General features: G+C 49.2%; 1 long non-coding RNA gene across 2 annotated transcripts; it reads right to left on the minus strand.

Moving 5' to 3' along the window:
* Positions 1–1209: 1209 nt before the first annotated feature.
* On the minus strand, positions 1210–5666 carry LOC124667040. Of its 2 annotated transcripts, none has more exons than XR_006991136.1 (6): positions 5202–5666; positions 4714–5095; positions 4229–4338; positions 3815–4095; positions 3570–3676; positions 1210–2577 (listed from the first exon to the last, which is right to left on the minus strand). It is a non-coding gene; the product is annotated as an uncharacterized LOC124667040 (long non-coding RNA). The 2 variants fall into 2 exon arrangements; XR_006991137.1 differs by having other exon boundaries at positions 3769–4095.
* Positions 5667–8447: the final 2781 nt, after the last annotated feature.

Genomic DNA, 8447 nt, shown 5'->3' on the forward strand with positions numbered 1-8447 from the left:
AAAATAAATTGTTAAAAATCAGCCGCGGCAGACGAGGCAACGAACAACGACCTATCGTGCCTACCTAACAAGGCCTCGAACACCTTCTGTACGTGGAGGTGGGGCGGATTTGCCGGCGCATTCTGGGATGCGTTGGCGAAGCAGCGGTGGCGAAAAGGCCGGCGAGGAAGCGAGCCGCCACGATGGTGCCCGACTCAGAAGAGATTTGCCGTCGAGACGGCCAGAAAATCGATCGGCGGCGAACGGGTGGGAGGCGCAATGAGAAATAAAAGGCGGGAACCACCTGTTCTGAATGTGGTCGCCGACAGGTGGGAGCCCGCCTCGCTTCTCGATGTGTCCGGAGCGTTTCCTGTGAACCGGGGAAGGGCTCGGGGCGCCGGATACCGTATTGAGCCGCACTGGACGGAAGGAGCCTTTGAGACGCACGACTGGGAACGAAAAAATATCAAGGGCACCCCAAAAAAAACCCTTTGAAAGTTGTTTTGTGGGGACGCGGCTGGAGATGCTCTACCACATCAGTCGTAGATGTAGAAGTAGAAGAGTAAGACAATCCATGTGCAGAGTGCTCTAGTACGTTCCGATGTCAACTATGGGTGGCATAGTATCAAATACTTGGTAACATATATGCATGTACCGATTCATTTCCAGTCAAGAACGCTCGAAGGAGAAGGGAGATTATGTTAGGCACTCGGCTTATTGGAGAAATCAAAGATGTAGCTAGACAGTGGGCTACTGGGCTGTTGCTACCGGTGGACGTTTTGTGCAAATGGACGTTTAGAAAGTTTCTCCTGCATGGTTAATTCTTTTTATTTTGAGGTCCTTAGGTTATGGTGGTAGCAAGGGAGAGAGAGATTTCAGGAGGCTGCAAAGAAGCTCAACACTCTTGTCATGCTGATAGTATGGGCAATTTAGCGAAAATGAAATGGCCGTGTCTTCATGAACTAATACAAACATCTTCAGGAGATTGTCACTCAGACCAATACTAATACTGACTAGTGGTTGGGGCGCCCCATGGGGCGCCTCCTCACCGGTCAGGTGCAGTCCAATAAACGAACTAAAACTTTCCATCAACTCAAGTCATCTTGGACACAACAATCTCAATGTGTTTTTCCTCCCTCACCAACAACTGAGATTGAGGTTGCGCTTGGTTTCTGATTGAAAACGTGTACATTTAATTTTTCTTGATGAAAATACAAAAGGTGGCTGATACAGTAACAATGGTTACACAAGTTCACTTTACATACAAGGTTGAAACGATGCTTGAACTAATAAGCATAGATCGAGCTAATGGCGCTTCTGGTGTACAATGACAAAAGGTGCCCACACAGAAAACAAGGTCGGCAGCTGGGCCTGAAAGAATCAAGAAAGCTGGAACAACAGAGGTGATGTACACAAGTCATAAAAACTGATACATAAAGTCCAATTACATTGCCAGATAGAGAATATAATATCCACAAATGAGGGTCAAATATTAGGAGGAAACTAAGTAAATACCCGGTTCTTGGACAACCATGGCACCAACCATACAACTAACCTAGGACAATGAGGTTCAATCTATTATTTATTTCCTTAGGTTTCAGCTGTTCTTTTATTTGAATGTAGAAACACAGCTAATCCAGGGAAAAAAATATGTTAGATATGACACAATCTCGATGTTATGTTGAAATGACATAAATTTCTATAAGCATTATTTATTTCCTTCAGGTTTCAGCTGTTCTTTTATTTGAATGTAGAAACACAGCTAACCTAGGGCAAAAATATGGTAGATATGACACCATCACGATGTTATGTTGAAATGACATACATTTCTATAAGCATGGGACTAAGAATTAATCATAGCAATCATCTTGCACATGCCAAGCGACTTAAAAATAGAAATAAAAAAGCACTGGTAGCTAATCTGGTAAGAGATAAGCAAGATAGCAACCTTGATTCGAACTAAGTTGGTTATTATACCATTCATCTGATCAGAAGCAACAAAAACCTATAAGAGCTCATGTTATTGCTAATATATACCTCTCAAAGTTCCTACTGTGATGGATACAGTTGTACTACTGACATACTCTACTTTTAAGAGCCGCAACACTTCTGTAATGTAAAACTCATAATTTGTCGAGCATCACAATATTAAATCATCCCTATTAAACATCTAAAATAAAAAACATAGCAACAAAGCTAGTTCTAATAGCAATAAAGGGATGGTACCAAAGAGACAAGTGAAAACATGTTCTTTGCAAAAAGAGGTGCTGCCAAATTACTTTATTTTGGCAGCACAATGCGGCTGGTGGTGCTGATGGCATGGGTTATGACATCACCTTTGTGATTCACTGTTGCCAAGATAAAATGAACATTAAGCTTGTTGGAGCTGACCTTGGTGGTGCTTAAATCAGAGATATAATTGCAGCATTGTGGTCTAGCATGACTACACCGCACTTCAAGTTGCAGCGGATCACGGAAGAGTATGTGCGTTCTGCAAGACCAAGTTACCACCAACACTGCTGCTGCCTCACACTTCATCGCAGTCTTTTCCACCCACTGACTCCGCTGATACCTTGACCGGACACAGCTAGCCACAACCTGTGAAACAAATAATTATTTTTTTGCATTATTAAAAGGAGGTGCACGACTCAGATTGAGAGGGAGACTCAGATTGAGAGGGAGCGTGACTACAAAAAGTTCTAGAGCCCCAGGAGTCCCTACTTGCACAAGGCACGACTTGTAGATATAAATATTGCACTCCAAATTAAGATTCCATATACCTCTACAAGAAATTAAGAGAAACCACAACGCCCGCCTCACTGTAGTTAGGTTATTGGAGGACTGAGAATCCTGAATCATTATGGTGCGTTTTATAGGAAATACATGTGCTGCAAAGCTATAGAAAAGCAGAATAACCTGTCTTATTCCTCAAACTTGTTTTGAAAGGTTATTCCTATATCTAAAATAAATAATTGATGATGTATTAGCAACACACAACTAAGATGACATGCTAACAGGAGATGCCGAGACATATAATACAAACTGATGTGCACAGTATACCCCAATGAAATAATTCCAAACCTCCCCATTTTTGCATTATTATTCCTCATGGATTCAACAAATCACATACTGCCTAGCTTTTCTATCCTAAGTTTAACCCCACAATGGATAAATCTAGCAAGCTATTAATCTACCATTCCACTTAATTATTATTCATTGAAGCAGATACCAGCAGCTCATTAAAGAGATTAATAGAGATTGATTATTGCATTATCCATCCTGTACAGACTCGGTATCAAGCCACGAACCATCTAAATTTCCCCATTCATTGCCCCAACAAAATTCACAGCTACCAATTTCTTAGACATATCACGTCAACATGAATAACGTGATAAATTTAGCCAAGGTCCACAAAGCATGTCTAGATCTGAATTTTACCTTTAACAAGTAAAATTATTGGGCACTACTTAAAATATGAAACTATTCATATTAAAAAGCTCAGTTCTACCCAAAGAGATCAAACTGGACATAAGAAAATGGATAGCTAACAATGTGCATTTGAGCACTATTCTAAGCCAAAGGACACTTACTCGTAGAACCACTAAATCCGTATGCATCATCAACCACGCCCACGAAATGCGAACAAAAATTAGCCATTGCCTACTTCCTAGCTCCATATCAGAAAGAGGCTACACATCTGCAACACATATATTTATCATAACAAGCATATAATTAGAATGATGAAGACATGAAGTTAATGCAAATTCCAGAAACTTATTAACATGTCACCTGTCATATTAGATTTCTGGATAATCGAGATTGGGTGATAACTAACCATGGATGCATTAGTGGGTGCTTCCGGTAGGACTCTGGTCCATGCACTCTTGCAAAATTTATTCATCCCTCGTTTCATGCCACAGGCTGAGGTACCAGGTAATGGCCTGGAATTCCGGTTCACAGCTACCAGTTTTGAATAGTATTTTGAATTCCAGTTCACGCATCGGTGGTAATTGCATACTGAATATGTGAGCAGCCTTGACGAAATCTACAATTTGTGAGCATCATATATGAATTTCCAGACTGAAAGAGCAATTAGTTAGCCAAGGTCTTTTTAGCCTGCAGAAAAGAGAAGACACCAATAACCACATAGCATAGTACATAGTTATAATAATACTGTACATGTCCTATCATGATGAACGTACAATTAGTCATAAGGTTAACAGTGTGACTGAACTGAGAAAGCACTGACCAGTGATGTCCATGTAGGCCTCTGGCAAAATTGGGGGACCATTATCAATAGGTTTTCCATAACAATTAAAAACTTCCAAGCATATCAAGCGAGACAAGACTTTTCAAAACCTGTCAGAGAAGCAGCATACATAAGTAAGCAACAAAAGGTAGCAACTTCTCAAATCAATATATACACAAGGAGAACGCAGGTATTATTTTAAATTCCATTCGGAAGTTTAAAATGGGCTTGTCTGCTTTATTCAGTTCCAGTGCTATGCAATTTCGATGACCTAATAGAAAATAACCATGAGTTAACAATTTCAAGAATGAATACCCTGTTAGGAAATATGAAACGAAAAGAAGAGACTCTTCTTTCAGTCAGTCTTGCACACCATGGCAAGTAGAAACTAAGCACCGAGGATTAAAATTAAGACATTAGACCAGTTGAACCAGGTCGAGAGAAAAGAAGAATAAGAGCGTAGGGGGGATGGCGGCAACACATACCACACCGCCATCTGGGATCCAATGAGACGATGCAGGGCAACATGGATGTCAGGTGTCGATGTCGCCTCGTGCCGTCTAGCTCGGCCCGTGTCGTCTAGCTCGGTGTGGCCGGTGTCGCTCCGTCCATCGCAGCGCTACACCCGTTCATCCCTAAGCCTGCGTCCACCACCACACGCCGCTGGTAAGAGAACCGCCGCCTGTCCACGCCCTTGCCCTGATTCTTGGTCCGGACTACATCGGCAATGGAAGGGCAGCGCATGCGAGAGCACCCGAGAGAGAGAGAGGGCTCAACTGCCATGAATGTGCCACTTCCATGCTCCGCCTCGCCACCATTGGCTATGGCTCTCGATGCACTGACATCTGCAACCATGCTCTCCTTCTCCTGTGGAGACCGAACAATCACACCTCGGGCATTCTCAGCATATAATAAGAAACAACAATGTACAGGAGAGGAAAGAGGGGAATAGAGCTGGGGAGAATGGGCATACCTGCACGAATACCTGCACGCGTGCGTCGGAGACAACCTCCAAGACGGGTGCTCCTACTCATCAACTCTAGGCGAGGCCACACTCCTCCTCATCCTCCACCTAGCACTGGACCCGCCGCGCCCCCGTGAGCAAGCCACCACGAGGTAGCTATTTCCAGGTGTGAGTGCTCCTCCTCCTACCGCAGCCTCGGTCCACACCACCAGCGCTGCTGGGTAGGGGATAGGAGGATGGCCGCTCGAACGTCGTTACCATCGCGTTGGACGATGTCGCCTCCTCTCCACCTTCCTCAGTCGGCCCATGGCATGGGATTTGAGCCCCCATCGTCTGGACAACGAGCCGAAACAGGGGGAGAATTGGGGAAGAGGAGATCTGATGGCGGCGGAGCAAGGAGAGGCGACGAGGAGGGGAAGGAGGAAAGGGGCACCTTCAGGGTTCCTGGCATCGGGTAGTTTGCAAGAGCGCCTTTCATCCATTTTTTTCCTCGGCCGCAACCGCAAACCACCTTTTCCCATCGATCGTGCTGGCCAACCCGAGCGCCCCACTCGGCTATCGTGGAGAGCTCTGGAATGGGGCAAAGGGGTACGCACTTGCTTGTTCTCAATGATATCCGATGGTTCAAAGCAATTGGTGGTCGCTTTGTTCTGCTACCTGAAGGAAAGTATTTAGTACGGTAAGCAGGGTCGTGTGGGCAGGTCTAAGTTTAAGGTTTGTTGTCCTCCTTCTCGCTTCGGTGTCTCTTTCTATCAGTTTGTAAGAGCATCTCCACTCGTGCCCCCGTCGAGGTCCCCGGCGAGCGTTTTTTTCCATCCGGACGGCGTAATTCGGTCCAGCCGCGCCCCCGGTTCCTCGTTTTCGTCCGGATTTGGCCCTTCATCCATCCGGCGAGCCCACGCCATCCCCGGCCCCCCGGGGAGCGCTCGGGGACTCCGGACGAAACGAAAGCGCGCGAAACGTTCCCGCGCGTCTGGTGGCCCCAACTTGTCGGCGAGAGACACCGATCGTCGTCCTCATCGCATCGTCTTCCGTGCGCCGTAAAAGCTCGCCGCCGGTCGGCATTCGCCGGACGCGTAGCTTCCACGCGGCGAGTTAATGCCGTCGCCTCGGTTTCATGCGCGCCTACCGCTATTTATCGCCGAACTACCCCGGCTGCCCCGCATTCACCTCCTCGCTCGTCTTCCCCAAATCATCCCCGAACTCGAAGGAACCAGCAATGGCGAACGACGGTGCGGCCAACAATGGCTTCGGCCGCCGCTCTCTCCACCAATGGGAGGGGCGACTCCCGCACGCAGCCGGGCTACCCCGCGCCGCCGGACTTCCGCGCGCCGAGAGGCCGGAGGCCGAGCGCAGCGGCGTGCCGATCCCGCCGCCGCCAACGGGTGGCGGCGCACTCGAAGCGGCGATCGTCGAGGTGCTCGTCACTCTCAGTGACGAGCAGCGCGCGGATCCTCGCTTCTTCCCCGACAACCACGAAGCGTGGATCGCGTTCTTCCGGCGAAGGTACGAACGCGAACTCGCCGCTTACGACGGCCCTCCTCCTCCTCGGCAAGGAACAACGCCGCCGGCCGCCGCCGATGGTGGAGCGCGCCCAACCGCACCCTCGAGAATGTGCTCGCGCACATCGAGGACGGGAACTCCCCTGTCCTGGGGATGCCGCCGCCGGTGGCGGCTACGATGTCGCGCCGGCACGGTGGTTCCTGGATACCGAGGAGGATGGCGCCGTCCTCTTCGTCGTCGGGCTCGAGATCGGCGTCTAGGTCCGGCGGGTCAACGCCGGCCACCGTCAAGAAGGAGTGGCCGTCTCCGACCACCGTGAAGAAGGAGCCGGCGTCTCCACCGCCGACCGGAGGGCGCAGCAGCCGGCGCGCTCGTCATCCGCGACCAGCCCTCCTCGCCGCAACGCGGCGGAAGAGGAAGACGGCGAAGAATGAGGCCGCCGCGGCCGCCGCCAACCGGCTCGCCGAGGAGGAGGCGAAGCGCGCGGAGGGACGCCGCGGTGGCGGAGGCGATCGCCGGGTCGGCCGAAGGACACTGGTGCCCGCCGACAACAGCCTCCCCATCGACGCCGCGGCTGGAGTGGTCCGAGCGCGGCCCGGGAGCGCCGGGAGGCGGAGCAGCGGCGGCGGATGTTGGATCCGGCCGCCGCGCGACAACTCGCCGCCGCGCGCCGCCGCACCGTCGTCCTCGCGGAACGCCGCGCCCAGGGAGGTGATCAAGCTCGAGGAGAGCGGCGACGACGACATCTACCGGCCGTCGCCTCCACGCGCCGGCGACGCCGGCCGGGGCACGAGCCGCCGGTACGAGCGCGCCGCCGCCCGGGACGACGCCAGCTCCGGCGACGACGACGACGACGACGGCGACTACACGACCTTCTACCGCCATTTCGGCATGTAGGAGGCCGCTTTTAGTTTTAGTATTAGTTTGCCAATCGCCGAATTCAAATATATGTACGAATTCGGCCTATTTATGTACGAACTCGCCTCTATATGTTAAATATCATTAAATTTCGCTTATGTTTGAACGAATTCGCCTATTTTGTCTGAATTCGTCGTATTAGGTTGCATCCATCCTGGGCTCGCGGCTGGGAAAATGGGCCTCCCCACGCCAAATCTTCCTCCAATCCGGACGAAAATTTCACCGGATTTGGGCGTGGGGAGCCCAAACGAGTGGGGATGCTCTAAGAATCGGTGTAGTTTGTGTTCGGTCTGGCTTTAACTAATAGTGTACTTTGCCTTAAGAGCCTTCCTCTTCTTCTTAGTACAATTATAAACCAGATTCCCTTGTACGCGATCGATCGCGGGAGCGGTCTGATTTTGGGCGCGCGACGTCCGCACGGCTCATTTCCGCTAATCCATCTAGCTGAGCTAATCAATCCTGCTTTCCCTTTTTGCTGGCTTGGCTTTCTTTTTCACGTGTGGCATGCGCTGCTCCGTCGTTTGCTTCTCGCGCACAACTTCTTTTTCACCGGACGTTTGGGCTGGCCGTTGGCTGCTTTTTTTTTCTCTCGCGCGCAGCACAGCCTAGAATGGCATTTGCATTATTTTCGATTTTTTTTATCAATTCCCTTTTCTCAATTTCCTTTTGAAAATTCTCTTCTAACAATTCCCTTTTGGTTGTTATTTATTACGCTAATTCTTGCTTTTTTGGATTAACTTTTATAATTATCTTTTTTTGAGCTAGTGGTTTTTAGGGGGGGGAATAACGGGTGAGAGATTTACATGCAACTTAAATGAACTACCACTTGCTAGT

The sequence above is a fragment of the Lolium rigidum genome, chromosome 6 (assembly GCF_022539505.1).
Source record: "Lolium rigidum isolate FL_2022 chromosome 6, APGP_CSIRO_Lrig_0.1, whole genome shotgun sequence".
In the NCBI taxonomy this organism is placed as follows: domain Eukaryota; kingdom Viridiplantae; phylum Streptophyta; class Magnoliopsida; order Poales; family Poaceae; genus Lolium; species Lolium rigidum.